This window comes from Scardinius erythrophthalmus (genome assembly GCF_964197995.2).
Source record: "Scardinius erythrophthalmus genome assembly, chromosome: 20".
Lineage (NCBI taxonomy): Eukaryota > Metazoa > Chordata > Actinopteri > Cypriniformes > Leuciscidae > Scardinius > Scardinius erythrophthalmus.
In genome coordinates this window covers 29,621,315-29,637,157 of record NC_138240.1, presented here as the reverse complement: position 1 = coordinate 29,637,157, position 15,843 = coordinate 29,621,315, and the positions used below count along the sequence as shown (strand labels likewise).

General features: G+C 36.2%; 1 pseudogene across 1 annotated transcript; it reads left to right on the top strand.

The window, feature by feature from the left end:
* The first annotated feature begins 11,405 nt into the window (after positions 1-11,405).
* Positions 11,406-14,922, top strand: LOC308681026 (putative inhibitor of apoptosis; annotated as a pseudogene). The gene is made up of 2 exons: positions 11,406-11,598; positions 13,809-14,922. The product of its transcript is annotated as a putative inhibitor of apoptosis (transcript).
* Positions 14,923-15,843: the final 921 nt, after the last annotated feature.

The following is a 15,843-nucleotide window of genomic DNA, read 5'->3' as shown; positions in this document are numbered from 1 at the left end:
AAGACTGTTTAAATTAAATCTTTAAAGTATTATTAAAATCATATCTTCTATTTATCTTCTAAGAAGACTTGTGTATTATAAAAAAAAAAAAATAATAATTAAAGCAAAAAGTATGCTTGGTCGTCTTAGATCTTTTGTCCATACACCATTTTGTCAAAGTTTTGTTGTTTTGTTGTTTTAAGAAATCCGAGGACTCCACATTGCTCTTATTTAGACTAAGTTGTATCATTTGGAAAATCACCACACAATTTCAGATAAGTAAAGTTTGTCTTGAGCGAATTTTTTATTTTACTCGTCTTAATTCAAAGTATAAGATCGTATAAGATCATTTTTACTTGTATTCTTCGAGCTATCCTTAATCAGTGTGGAAACACACAGGGTGAAACCCTTTACATGTTACCCTTTAAATATATGTAGAAGTTTCAAATGTTAGCATTAGCCTATGGTGACCGCATGAACAGACTTTGGGGAGAGCTATATAGCAGAAAGCATCCCCTTTGACCTCCTCGATTTTGGAGGCTTTTTTTGTTAAAGACCCTACAAGTTAGTCCTCCCAAAAGAATTTCTCCCATCTAGTGGTTCTCCCATCTACTCGCTTTTTCAAATGCGTGTTGCAACTGCGGTAGCCGTAATGTGTCAAGAATCTATGACGACATGTTTTCCGATAGCGCTTCATCGAGTTTAATTGTACATGTTCTACTGTTATGACAGCTATATAATGATTTACACAACCAAGCAATGGAAAAAGCTTGTCATTTACACTGTAAAAAATCCAACTTGCAAATTGTTTACTCACCTTAAGATTATAAGTTGAGTGGGCAAATGTTTGAGCGCAATGTTGAGTTAACTTATAAAAACTATTTAACTGCATGTTTACTACTATTTGTCCAATGAACACAAAAAAATAAGTTGAGAAAACTTAATGTTTTGATTTCTGCGCTGGAACGTTGAACTTCCCACCATCGCGCATGCGCAGTCTGTCTCTATGTACGTTACACGGGGTTTCCTCCTTCAACCACGCTATCGAAGGGACTGGATTCATCTCTGAGGTAAGTTTTATTTTGCTTTATGAATGAAAATAAGCTACATTGATTGCAGACATATGTTGGTAAAATATAGTATTATGTTAAAAGATATTTTCTGTGGAGACGATAAGTGTCTTTGTTAGAGATTATCCGCGTGGCACATGGCTAATTTACTTAACTATTGACACCTAGGCTAACGTTAAAGCGAGGAAACATGCTTGAATGAGAAAAGACAAGAACGTGCACGAAGTTTAAAATGTTAAGTGCAGTAAGTCGTTAGAAAAAGACTCAAATCTGGTGCTTGCGCTGATTGAGACAGAAGAGAGCTGTTTATCTCAGACAGAATGTGAGTGCGAATTCAGTTATCTTTCACGGCTTATTGCTAATTAATAGTGAAATACACATAATTATTTCAAAAAACCCACTGTGTGTGTAGTATTCATGTAATACAGTCGGCTATGTCTTAAGTGAACAAACAATGTTGTAAAATCCAGATGTTTCAGTATTAAATTTGTGCAATAGCTCTTAAAGTGACAGTAGTCTATTCGATTTAAATTCAATTTAAAGTTTATTTGTTGTATAGGCCTATATACAAATGTCAGTGACAATTTGTACATGCTTAGGTTGAGGCTCAGGCATTCTACAGTAGTGCAATATAATTCAATATAATACAATTTAGAGGGGAAAAATATAGGCCTATATATGCAAAACAAATGTTATGTTAAAAATACGCATGTTTGCTTTGTATATTAAATAATGTTTAAAGTGAAAATATGTTATCTGCCGCTGTCAGTGTCCTTCCTGTTAATCAACGAAAGACAAAATCGCTCACTGCTCTTTATAACTTTTGTATTTTTAAGGAAAAAATGAATTATTTTTTTTCACATTTGATTATTCCATTTCTGTAGTATTTTTACTATATGTAAATAAACCTACTGTAACTGGTTTTTTTTTGTTTTTTTTGTTTAATATGAATCTTTATGTTGTATTTGTCCCTTTTAGACTTAAGAACATCAGTACAGCAACAAGAACCTCTGATGTGCTAAAACAGTGGCCTTTGTTTTTGAAAGATCAGGTGAGTTTATCATTTTTAGTTAGTAGAACTGAATTAACGTGTAGGCCTACACTTAATTCTTACTGTTTTAACAGTGTTTTTTTTTTTGTTTTTGTTTTTCAGGGTCTGTGCTGAGTATTACAGGTTTACACAAACTAATCAGAAGAGCACCTTTTTCTCTTAGTTAGATGAATACACATCTTATTGTACAAAACAAGTGGTGGAGCGTATCCGATGAGATGAAGATCCTCCTAGACCAACTTAATCATCAGGTAATTATTTTGCATGTGGTCATATCTCTCTGGTTAAAGGCTGAATTTTGCCATCTCCTTTTCAAGGTAATTCCCATGCTTCTCTTTGGATATAACATGCATAGATTGTTCCATATTTGTTTTCTGTCTTTCAGACACAGAAACTGCAATGTGCTTGCTCAAAGAAAGGCTACAACTCTCAGAGCTCTACCTTTGTTTATGAGGGAAAAGTCAGGAAACATCCTGAAGACTTGCCTGGTAAGAAGATGTGTGTCACCAGCATATACACTCACACTTGATATAATTTCACCTGTTCACCAGATCCCCATGATGTTGTGCCACGTGTAACTATATTAAAGGAATAGTTCACCCAAAAATGAAAATTAGCCCATGATTTACTCACCCTGAAGTCATTAGGTGTATATGGCATTCTTCTTTCAGACAAATACATTTGGAGTTATATTAAAACGATTCCTGGCTCTTCCAAGCTTTATAAGGGCAGTGATATAGTGGCAGACTTGAGGGTGAGTAAATCATGGGCTAATTTTCATTTTTGGGTAAACTATCCCTTTAATACTGATATGGCATCTAACAGCACAGGTGCAGGAAATTGGGAGATGTATTCTGTTTATCAGTTTTAGTTCTATGGCTGAATTTGAACAAGCTTAAAAACATGACCACCTTTACTTTTCAAGTGAAGGTACATGAGCACATGTTTAGGGTCACTCTGTGGTTTAACATAATTCAAAATAAAAAAAGTTATGTCAATTTATTTTCTACTGCAGGACACAGAGCCAGAAGACATTCACAAGGGGAGAAGATGAGGATCTTAACTATCATTGAAGATGATGTTGCAACTGTTCCACTCCAACCCAATTATAAGGTGCCTCTCTGTAGTACTATAAGAGCAGATTGGGCTAGATAATGTGCAAGAACTTTGCCACAGCTGTTACTCTCATCTTTGGCTTGATTTATGCCCTCAATGTGAACTGTCCTAAACAATTAAAATGCATACAATACACTTTTGACTAAATGAAAAATTGTTTATTGGTCTTGACTTAAAGTGCTCAGCAAGAGTCCGGTCCTTCAAAAAAAATTTTGTTCAAGTAGCTGCAATCCAAATGGATAATTGTAAGATTGAGCATTTATTTGTTCCAGTTTGTACTCTTATTTAGTGCATAGTCTTTTTTATGGCTTCATTTCTTCTCTAGAACATAAAGATATAAATGTAAACCATGTTTTATATAAATGTAACACATATGATTTAATCCATGTCTTCTGAATACAATCGGATATCAAGATTTAAAAAGAATTGTTAGTTTATTGTTTCTCCCAAAACTGTATTACTTCAGAAAATACAAATTACAGCTGCATGTCTTTGTGTCTTGCACAGAAGAAAATAGTCCTATGAGTTTGAGACAGAAAAAAAGTAAATAATTATAATTTTGGGGTAATATATTCCTTTGAATAAAAAAAGAAAATTCTTGTCATGATGACAGCTAATTGAAATGACATTTTTATTTGCCTTCAACATGCTTCTGAATAAATGTGTTGTTAACATTGACTCACTGTTTTCAGTTTTTGACTTGGGCAAAGTTATTTTAGTTTCCAGTCTTAACATATTATTACTTAGTACCAATTTCCTTTAGGATTTTTTTGTTCACTCAACTTCAGACATTGAGACAATTTTTTTTGAATTGGCTCAACTTAAAAAGGTTTGTTAAAAAATAGTTGCACCTCTCCAGAAAACTAACAATCTTAAGTTAACCCAATAAAAAAAAAATTGTAAGACTTACAACTTAATTTCAGTCAGTCTAACTGTTATTTACAAAAGTTGAGTAAACGAAAAAAAGCTGAAGGAAATTAGTACTAAGATTTTTTTTGTTGTACTGGCTTAAAATTTTTTACAGTGTAGACCGTAATTTTGACTTACCCGTCGAGAAGAAAGCAGGCACCTACACCTCTTTCTCCTTCATTAGCTCTTTCCACCTGGGAAAAGCTATCCCGATAAATTAAATTTTAGCTTTTTGGCGACGAGGATTCCTTCTCCCGTGGCTCGGCATAAGTATGATCCTGCATTATAATGTACTGTGCAGTGCAGCCTTTCAAATGTGGCTGGGGGCAGTATCAACACCTCCCATATGGTCTAGTGGTTAGGATTCCTGGTTTTCATCCAGGCTGCCCGGGTTCGACTCCCGGTATGGGAAGACAATTTTTTTACATCGCCAACAAAATTCAAGTTATTCAAGTTCATCAATAATCATTTTTAGTTATGCATAGTCTTGGGGGCCTACACGAACTGCAGAAACAAGCAGAAGATATGTAAAAACTCATAAATGCTGTTTCAGTACTGAATCATTTTCACAAATACAATTATATTGAATTCAGAAAATTTCACTATGGAATATTTACTTTATCATAATTTCAATTTAGTACATCATCATTTAAACTTTTCATCTCATAATTATGACGCATAGTCAATTTTTATTTCAACTTTTTGTTATAATTATTACTTAATTCAGAAGTAAAATTTTTGTCAATTACGCCTTTTTAATGTAACACTATTTTGATGGTCCTTTTGAATGTGCTGTTGAGTAGTGTTGATGATGAAACGTGTTGAGTTAGGCTAGCGCTTTTTGTCCCTCTCTGGTATTATAGTGTTTCAAGATGGCGGAACGACACGGAAGCCTCCTTGGACTTACCCGCCCCATGTAAATAAAGATAAGAAATGTTTCACTTACGAGGATAAGTCAGATCATTGGCAGAGGTCATTTTACACCCATGAGGACATATTTTATGAATACAGACAATGATTTTAGCTATTAAAATACCATTTTTTCACCGAGCGAATGAGAGGCCTTCAGAAGTCATAACTTCAGGGGTCAACGGCTTAGGCCCGTTGGTTTAGGTATTTGTAAAAATCAAATACTGTATTACACTTTTCAAAGTTACAATAAAAAGACCTGTTGTGTTCTGACACAAGGTCATTAACTTGTTTTTATAAATGTATTTTGCTCATTTCTACAAATATCAACCTGAAAAATGAAAATCAGAAAAAAAAGAAAAAAAACTGTTTTAAAATACAACTAAACCATGATAATGTTTAGTTTAGATGTTGATGACTAAGCTTCTGGCATATAGTCCAACCACGCAACAAGAAATCTAATATTGGTGTAATCTTTGAGAGGTCTCACTCACGACACACAACTTTGTAAATAAAATAAAATAAAATATTATGGAAGTCATTGTACTGTAATTTAACCATATTTTGTTGATTAATATTATGGCTTCATGTTGATTTAAAGTTTTTAATTGTTGTTAACTAATACCTTTATCTTTTAACATCCAGCACAAAATGAAAGAGATGTATTATTTAAAAAAAAAAAAAAAAAAAAAAAAAATGGAATGTTCACAATCACTATGTTGTGTCAAAAACAGTATGCGTGTAAATAGTTGTGCAAAGTTCCACACCCTATGGACTAACTTTAACAAAAATACACATACATAAATATATATAACATACACAAATCATTTCTTAACTAAGCAACTGTCTCTTAAATTATCAGACACTCACCGCACCGATGTTAACATCACCATATATTGTGTTTTCTACCATGATTGCAGTAACTATTGTCCCACCATTCTTCTGGGCAATTGTTAAGTTAAGCTGATTAGGGTTCTGAATTAATGGCTGTCCGAATGATGTAGAAATATTATGCTGGCGTCGTTGTGGAAGGTTGTTAGGCTGTTGAACGTCACCATCTGTTAAAAAATTAGCAATTAAATACACAACCAAAACCATGTAAACATTATAGTAAAGCTTATTGAAGATCGAGAAACATATTGACTACTAACAAAGTAAATTATACATCTTTCCTACGTTTGATATTCTTTTTTCTGATTTTTTTCACTATGGACTTGATCCTTTTTAATGCTGTTTTCTCTCCATATTTATTCTGTAGTTCCTCTACTGTGTCTTCCAACCTCCCTGTTGTTCTTCTCCAGCTGTGTTAACCAAAGACAAACAGTTAGAAGAATAAAATGTATGTACAATAGCAAAAATAAAGTTGGTCATTAGTTGTTAGGGTTAGATACACCTGCAGACACATTCATACACCCGTTCGCCTGTTTTCATTTAGCATACACCAGAGTTCAAACATTCACTTTTTCAAAGGCCGAAAGATTGCGCGGTCAAAATTTCTCTTTTTAACATAGGAGTTAAAAAATGTACATGAGTCACGACGCATTGCATTATGCACCTGACCTGCCGGCTGATGAAGTATTTATTACATCAAGAAAAATGAATGAATACATTTATTAGATTTATTTAATAATATTGCCAGTTCCATATTATCTTTATTAAAAAATAAGACAATAAATGATTTAATTTTTTTAATTTGACTGCATTCTTTACTTTTTGATTTATGAATTATAACAGACTGATGGGAAAAACATTATTTTGCTGTTCCTTTTTTTTAAATTTGTTTTATTATTCAACTATTTCTTTCTTTTTGTTAGTTTTTATTAGTTGTAATTTTATATAAACATTTAACTTTTAAAATAAAGGTTTTACAACAACATCACCATCTTCTGTTATATTTGGGCCTCCATGCTCATCTACTGTACAGTAAATGATATTGGTGAAGGGGGCCCGCATGAATATATTTTTTAGGGGGCCCCCGAATTCTCTAGCTACCTGTCCACATCTCATCGTAAGCGCATAATATCACCTGCTCAAGTACGTCTTGACGAGTTTCTTCTGTATTAAACAGCGAATCTTCTCAGTCAGATCGTCGCAAGATCTCAGGAATCCTCTCACACTGCTCGTGTTCACACGCTCCATCGCTAACGATTCAAACTTCCATAAAGCGCGCCAAAACAGCAGCGCGGAGATGTGACGTCACCTGTCGAGCGGGCGCTCGTAAAAAGCACATCTTTGCATTTCTTCTGAAACCACAATTTTTAACATCACTAGCGCAACACTTATCGTATTGCCGGGTGTGATTGTAATGTTTTGTATGGCGTTTTCTTTACACTCTCCCCGGATATCTGTTTCCTACAGTTAGCTGTAATGTTAGTGAACTCTAGGTCTTCTCTTTGTTCATATACGACAGTATTTGCATGAATTGGCTTGATTTGATAAAATTATGTTTTAAACCATCATCTTCACTTGAGACATTTACATTATATTATATACCGTCCTATATACCGTTATACCGTCCTAGTTTTTAAATAGCGCTAAAATGTATATTTTAACCCTTTATGCGGATATGCCGCACAAGGTTCTCTGTTCTCTGGTTCTATGTTTTAAAAATAAAGACAAGGATGCCTCTTTATATAAGCGACCCTCAAAATCTGTGCATACAACAAAACACGTGTAGGTGTACGATGATTTATCAGAAAATTACTTTTGTTTGAAGAAAAACTTAAATCAGCTGGTGCTTGATAACTATTGAAGTTATATTGAAGTTATGAATTCGGTAATGATGCGATATTTATCACGTTTTAATTTTAACTCAATACTCTAAAGGTCTATGAACTTTAACATCTTGTTGGTCAAATTAACTTAAAGCCTGCGCAAAATTATTCTTAAAGCACATTAACTTAAAGCATGCGCATCCTAGCTACTTTCTAAATGTTTGTTACAGAACTTATGGTGAACAATTCAACCGTGCATATGTTTAATCAGATTTTGTTACTGGATCGAGTGAAAATAATAAACTTCTCTCTGGTGGCATATGCATAACTTTTCCATGACGCTTCTTCTGATGCAATGTGGCTTTAATTTACATAAGCCGCTTTTCCACCGAAATTACCCAGAACAATTTGTCCCAGGAACTTTTTTCCCAGGAACCTTTTTTGCCCCAGACCGGTTGCTTTCTGCGTTTACACCGCGGTCTAAAGTACCGGGAAGGTAAACTGCGCGCAACTGCTCCTCCCAGTCTGCGACGGACAGTAATCAGTTTTGAGCGCCACATTTATAAGTATGGAGGAGATTCAAACTGTGCTGTAGTTATTGGTTTACTAACGAGGTAATTAACATAACAAAATAGACGAGCACTGATACTAAAGCGTGTTCAGAAAGCTCGTATGCGTATAAAATTAGACAAGGTATGTTGTGAGATGACTGGGACGAACGCGCAAAAATTTCCTTTCGCGCAAATACGCTTAAAAAAAGCCTGAATCCCGTCTATCAATCATAAATAGTGACAGTCTTGTAAATAGTTGTTTGTTACCAACCTCAAAGCACTATTTCAATCCTGTTATAGTAAATTTGTAACATGGTTTGCCTTGCAATAGATGACAATGTGTAAACATAATGACTTAATATTAAAAGCTGTGGCAGAAAAGAGACGAGCACTGATAAAGCGTGTTCAGAGCTCGTAATGCTAACGTTAGATATAAAATTGTATGTTATCAGCTATTGCGGACATTGGCCGTGAGATGGCTGTGACGAACGCGCAGAAAGTTTCCTCTTCCACAAATACCCAAATAATAAAGCCTGAAACTCGTCGCCAGTCCCCCAGTTTTTTTTATTAAATTCCATATTTGCAGACAGACAACTTTACTGCATGAAGCCACTTTTTAAAAGGGAGGTTAAAAATAAAGAAAATGCTGCGTGGAGTCATCCAACCAAAATGCGGCGTGAACACAACCAATCAGCTTGTGCAGCGCACAAGTCCCACCCCTGAAAGTACCTGAACTTTGAAAAAGTACTACCTCGTGAGCAGGGACTATCGGAGGGGGAAATATTTACCCGGAACTTCATTTAGACCCTGGTTCCTGCGGTGTAAACACATCGAGTACCAGCCCAAAGTTCCTAGTTCCTGGGGAAAGTTCCTGCGGTGGAAACGCGGCTATAGTTATTTACGGCTTTCCTGATGACAGCCCCCGTGCATCCTACACAACAGGGTGGGCTGAGCTGTTGTCCTGATAAATATTTCAGGACATCGCACGCTCTAGCTCTACTCTAGCTCTACTAGCCGCGGACTGCTGTGCTACTGCCAGGGCCGGCCCTGACCAATTTGCTGCCCTAGGCAAGATTTTACCTGGTGCCCCATGCATCACAGCCCATTTTACCCCGTCATTGTGTTCATGATTATTTAGCATATAATATATATATATATATATATATATATATATATATATATATAGACACACACACACACACACACACACACACACACATTACAGCCTAAACAGAAATACCAAGAGCATTACATCTAACATTCAAGTCAAGTCCCCATTATCTTATATAGCACGTTTTACAATACAGATTTAATGTGAACTTTGCTATTTTGAATAAACCTGTAAATAAATATCATTACTAATTTTGGAAAATCAATTTTAAAAATGCCATATACAGTACAGGTCAAAAGTTTGGAAACATTACTATTATTAAAGTTTTTGAAAGAAGTTTCTTCTGCTCATCAAGCCTGCATTTATTTGATCAAAAATACAGAAAAAATAATAATATTGTGATATGTTATTACAATTTAAAATAATTGGTTTTCAATTTATTATACTTTAAATTCTTATTTATTTCTGTGATGCAAAGCTGAATTTTCAGGATCATTACTCCATCCTTTAGAAATCATTCTAATATGATGATTCATAATCAAAGTGGAAACAGTTCTGCTGCTTAATATTTTTCCATAACCTGTGATACTTTTTACGATACTTTGATGAATAAAAAAAAAAGAAAAAGAAGAAACTGTTTTAAAAATAGAAATCTTTTGTAACAACAATATACACTACTGGTCAGTAATTTGGGGTCAGTAATTTTTTTCTTTCTTTTTTTGAAATAAATCAATACTTTTATTCAGCAAGGATGTGTTAAATTAATAAAAAGTGATCGTAAAGAAGATTTATATAATTAGATTTTTTTATTTTTTTATAAATGCAGTTCTTTTTAACATTTTATTCATCAAATATATTAGGCAGCAGAACTGTTTCCAACACTCATAATGAATCATCATATTAGAATGATTTCTAAAGGATAGACTGGAGTAATGATGCTGAAAATTCAGCTTTGCATCACAGAAATAAATGATAATTTAAAGTATAATAAATTGAAAACCAATTATTTAAATTGTAATATTACAATATTATTATTTTTTTCTGTATTTTTGATCAAATAAATGCAGGCTTGATGAGCAGAAGAAACTTCTTTCAAAAACATTAAAACTAGTAATGTTTCCAAACTTTTGGCCTGTATTTATCCCCCACAAAACTGCACAACTGTAAACATTAATAAAAAAAAGTGATAATAAAAAATGCGTCTTAAAACTGACATGATTGTTACAAAATCACACAGTCTGGGGCCTCTCTGGAGAACTCAGAACAACTGCTAACATTAAGTTTAAGGTAAAAAATAACTGCCATGAAATTATAGTATCTTACTCCAATGCAATAAATTGTTCATACAATACATCACTTTACCTCTGTCTTTATCCCCTTTTATCCTCTTCTCTTCTTTTTGGCACTGTATCTATCGCAGACTATATGCTCATTTATAATGTGTCATGTAAATTCGGCCATCCGTCACAATCAGGAAACTTTCACCGTGTCTAGGACTAGCGCGAGCTGCCAGGCCCGTTTCTACGAGCTGTGTGTTAACAAAAGCAGTGCTGTCTACATTGGATGAGGCGGGCACGCTACACAACAAATTACCAACAACTGATCGCGCGCGCTCTGTTTCTGACGCACTTCAAGCACTCGCTGGGCGGGGGAATATTGAAGAGCCGGACTTTTTTTGCTTTATTTGGTAGTATTTCGAATTAGTGGTTTTAAAATAGTATTATATATATAAAAAAAAAAAAAATAAAAAAAAAAATCCACTCGTTCACTCATTCTGGCGCCCCTATGGATGAGTGGCGCCCCTAGCATTTGCCTATTCCGCCTATGCCGCGGGCCGGCCCTGGCTACTGCAACAAAAGTTGAAAGTCCTGTTTGCCTGAACCTGACGCAAACTTCCGACCCAAAAACACAAGGCTTGGATAATTGTGCCGCAAGGACTCAGGAGATTCCAGGAACATTCCAGGAAAATTTGAAAAAAGTTGAAAAGTTGAAAAAATGGCGACGCAAAACCTGATGGAGAGCGACTCCCCGTCCAGTTCTGGCAATGTGGGGCACAAGTATCATCCGGCATGTGAGTGCGCCACGGGCAAAGACTGTCGTTTAAGAGACATGCTAGACAGTATGTTTAAAGATAATTTTAGAGGCCAGATGGTTGGCTTGATGCACAGGATTATCGACGCTGCGTGTGGTATGAAAAACGATTGTGCGCAGGATAGCAAACGTGTGACAAATCTCAAAAATGAAATGGATGTCGTAAGAGGCTTGATAAAGTCATGGACCGATGTAACGCCCATGTTTTTTAACGGCAAAGAGCCGATCGGCGTGATCCTCAGAAAAGTTCTGGATGTGTTGAGTGCATGTAGTGACGAATTCGGAGTCACAAAGATACTCGCTATATGGACATTTGTAACGGATCTCTGTGTGTCACTGGTGTCAAAAAATGCAAAAACAGACGTTGGTGAAATAGTTGAAATTCTGGTCAACTATAGCCTAGAGAAAGACATGATCACCTGCAGATATTTTCTATTCTGGTTAGAACCATCTGTAAATGTTGTTTTACTTTATGTACGTAATGCCGGTCTATCATTTTCTTCACTACTTCAATGTATGAAAGTATAATGTTGAAATAAAAAAAATTCTGGTTAAAAAAAAAAAATGTCTGAGCTCATAAAAATAGTATACATGATTTAAAAGATTAAATATTTAAATATTTGTTTTCTGCATTTTAATTACTGTAATTAGAATTTAATTTAATTACTGTAATTACTGTAATTGGTTCCCGAAGCGGCAACCATTTCCAAGATGTGAATACTGTAAGGACCACCCATTGGCCCAACGACGGAATCCAACGGCCTGGCGAAGGTTTAAAGCGTGTATGTCTTTTCAGCGCTCCAGTGAAGTTCACTTAATCTATTGGAACTTAGTTTTAGTATTACTTTAGCTCTACGTTTGATCTGACTCCAATTTCAAATGATAATCAAATTTAGATCGTATTTCTGATTAGAAATTAATCATAAACATCGATTATGAATTAATTTAGATCTTTGATTATCCTGATTATCCCATACTTTCAGTTATTAATACGTTATGGACCCGAATGCCGCACAGAGATCACGTCGGCCAATTCGTGTTTCTCACGGACACAAACTTGTTAATTCTGATTTGAGTCAGAGGATGTAGGGTTTGCTAATATACCCCTAAAGTCAGTCGCCTACTGCTTACGGACTAGAGAGTGTAGTTTATTTTAGCCATTTCCATACAACTTGCTAAACCAGTGATAGACAGAAATCAACAGGTCTCCAAGATGACGTGCCTACTGCTCCGTTCATTCATGTGCCTGTAGTTTGACCTACCTTAACTAAGTTTGCGGTAGCACCAGCCTCCTTAAATATATTAAAATAATGATTTCAGAATACTTCAGAATAAATCAAGATGTAACATTTATTTGTCAGGTAAAAATGTATTATGCCAATTACAGAAGTAATTTATTAAAAGCCAATTCAAATATACATTTACTCAAAGATGAATCTAAAAGTAAGCAATGTTCTCCTGACAAAGACACACAGTAATGTGTCAGGATTTTCCAACAGGAAAATACTGCCATGCATTACTGTGTGGGGGATGATCCCGGTAAAAGATTCCCAAAGTGTGTTCTATTCCCTCGCCTTAAATACCAGACCAGAACAGAAGGGGGTTATACAAATGTTGTTTAGAGTTGGTTGGGCCAATCCATGTACCCCAGGGGGGTAGCACCTGGTTTCTTGAGATATCGTAAAGAGATATCAGCCAGAGAGATACAAGATTATCCTAAGTTCTCAATCTTTCTCATTAAACCAATGACTGCAATGAAATTAAGACCATTTTACCAGTCGCACTGTGCCCTTTAAAATGACATCAAACATGTAAAGGAAAAACAACACATTCACAAGAAACACCATATGTGTTAAATAGACATTCTTAATGAACTTTCAGTGCCTTGAGGAGGGAGAAGAGGAGGGAGAGGGGGGATGAGTTGAAGTCAAACAAAGGGACAAGGAGATACGTTTGGGCAGGACAAGGTTCTGTGCTCTGTCTTTGCTATCTGCTGTCAGGGGGCATTTTATGGCGTTATTGCAGGGTGCGTTTTGTTTTAGCAGGAAAATCAGTTCTTACAATACCTGAAATTGTGTGGTGATTTTTCAAATGATACAACTAATTTGCCCGCTGTGTACAGAACAGAAAAAAGGACATTTTGTGGTGTTGAACAAAATTCGATTTTGTTCTTGGCATCGGGTCCTGGATCATAGAGGGTATTTAATAAGTTTAATAAGATTATGTGAGAGGACGACTAGACACTAGTCATGGGATGTCCGACAGAGAGAAGGGCTTGAGTGGTCACATTTTTATGTCTTCATCCAGAGCCTTCATCAAAAGTGCCTTTTCCCCCGCTTCGCAACGTAGCCATCCTCTTTCCGCCCCTGTGACGCCCGTAACATCAACCACCACGGCATCCGTTTCAGGCCAAATGGAGGATTGGGTGGGTTACTTAAACATGGCATTCAGCAAACTGACCCTCTCCAGCCCCATTTCCTCCCGTGGAGTTGAGGATATGTCTCACCAGCGCCCTCCGGCTTGTCACAATCTTGGCATGCGTCGGGAACAGGAACGCCTTGACACCTTTCAGAATTGGACTCTTGCACCAGTAGCTCCGGTCGAGCTTGCCAAAGCTGGTTTCTACTACCTTGGCCAGGGTGACAGAGTGGCTTGCTTCAGTTGTGGAGGCCAGCTTAGCAACTGGGAACCGGGAGATCGTGCAGTATCAGAACACCAGAGGCATTACCCCAACTGCCGCTTCGTTCGAGGTGACCGTGCAGATAATGTACCTTTATCTAGCCTTTCCAATGGATCGGCAATGCAACAGTGTGAAGAAAGGTCGCTCACATTTGTCTACTGGCCCTCAAGAATAACTGTACGACCAGACCAATTGGCTATGGCTGGTTTTTACTATGTTGGTCGTAATGATGACGTGAAGTGCTTTTGTTGCGATGGTGGACTCAGATGTTGGGAGTCTGGTGATGATCCATGGGTAGAACGTGCCAAGTGGTTTCCAAGATGTGAATACCTGTTGCAAGAAAAGGGCCAAGAGTTTGTTCATTAAATTCAAGCAAGATTTCCAAGACTATTTGAACAGCTATTGACTAATGGAGACAGCGACTCAAGAGAATTTGTGAGAGAACAAGAGAACAATCCTGTGGTGAAGTCTGCTTTAGAGATGGAATTTGAGTGTGGCCTGGTGACCCAGACAAATGAAGCAGCATTCCCGAGTCAAGACCTTTCAGACTTGTCTATGGAGGAACAGTTAAGAAGACTTCAAGAGGAGCGCACATGCAAAGTTTGCATGGATAAGGAAGTGAACATTGTCTTCATCCCCTGTGGTCACCTAGTTGTGTGCAAAGAATGTGCGCCTTCTCTGCGCAAGTGCCCCATATGTAGAGGATTGGTCAAAGGCGCTGTCCGTACTTTCCTATCATAAAACGAAGATATTCATCATCCAAGTAACAACAGTTTTTACATTTAACTTAATAAATAATGAAAACAAAGGAGAAGTTTATTATTTTCACTCGATCCAGTAACAAAATCTGATTAAACATATGCACGGTTGAATTGTTCACCATAAGTTCTGTAACAAACATTTAGAAAGTAGCTAGGATGCGCATGCTTTAAGTTAATGTGCTTTAAGAATAATTTTGCGCAGGCTTTAAGTTAATTTGACCAACAAGATGTTAAAGTTCATAGACCTTTAGAGTATTGAGTTAAAATTAAAACGTGATAAATATCGCATCATTACCGAATTCATAACTTCAATATAACTTCAATAGTTATCAAGCACCAGCTGATTTAAGTTTTTCTTCAAACAAAAGTAATTTTCTGATAAATCATCGTACACCTACACGTGTTTTGTTGTATGCACAGATTTTGAGGGTCGCTTATAGAAAGAGGCATCCTTGTCTTTATTTTTAAAACATAGAACCAGAGAACAGAGAACCTTGTGCGGCATATCCGCATAAAGGGTTAAAATATACATTTTAGCGCTATTTAAAAACTAGGACGGTATAACGGTATATAGGACGGTATATAATATAATGTAAATGTCTCAAGTGAAGATGATGGTTTAAAACATAATTTTATCAAATCAAGCCAATTCATGCGAATACTGTCGTATATGAACAAAGAGAAGACCTAGAGTTCACTAACATTACAGCTAACTGTAGGAAACAGATATCCGGGGAGAGTGTAAAGAAAACGCCATACAAAACATTACAATCACACCCGGCAATACGATAAGTGTTGCGCTAGTGATGTTAAAAATTGTGGTTTCAGAAGAAATGCAAAGATGTGCTTTTTACGAGCGCCCGCTCGACAGGTGACGTCACATCTCCGCGCTGCTGTTTTG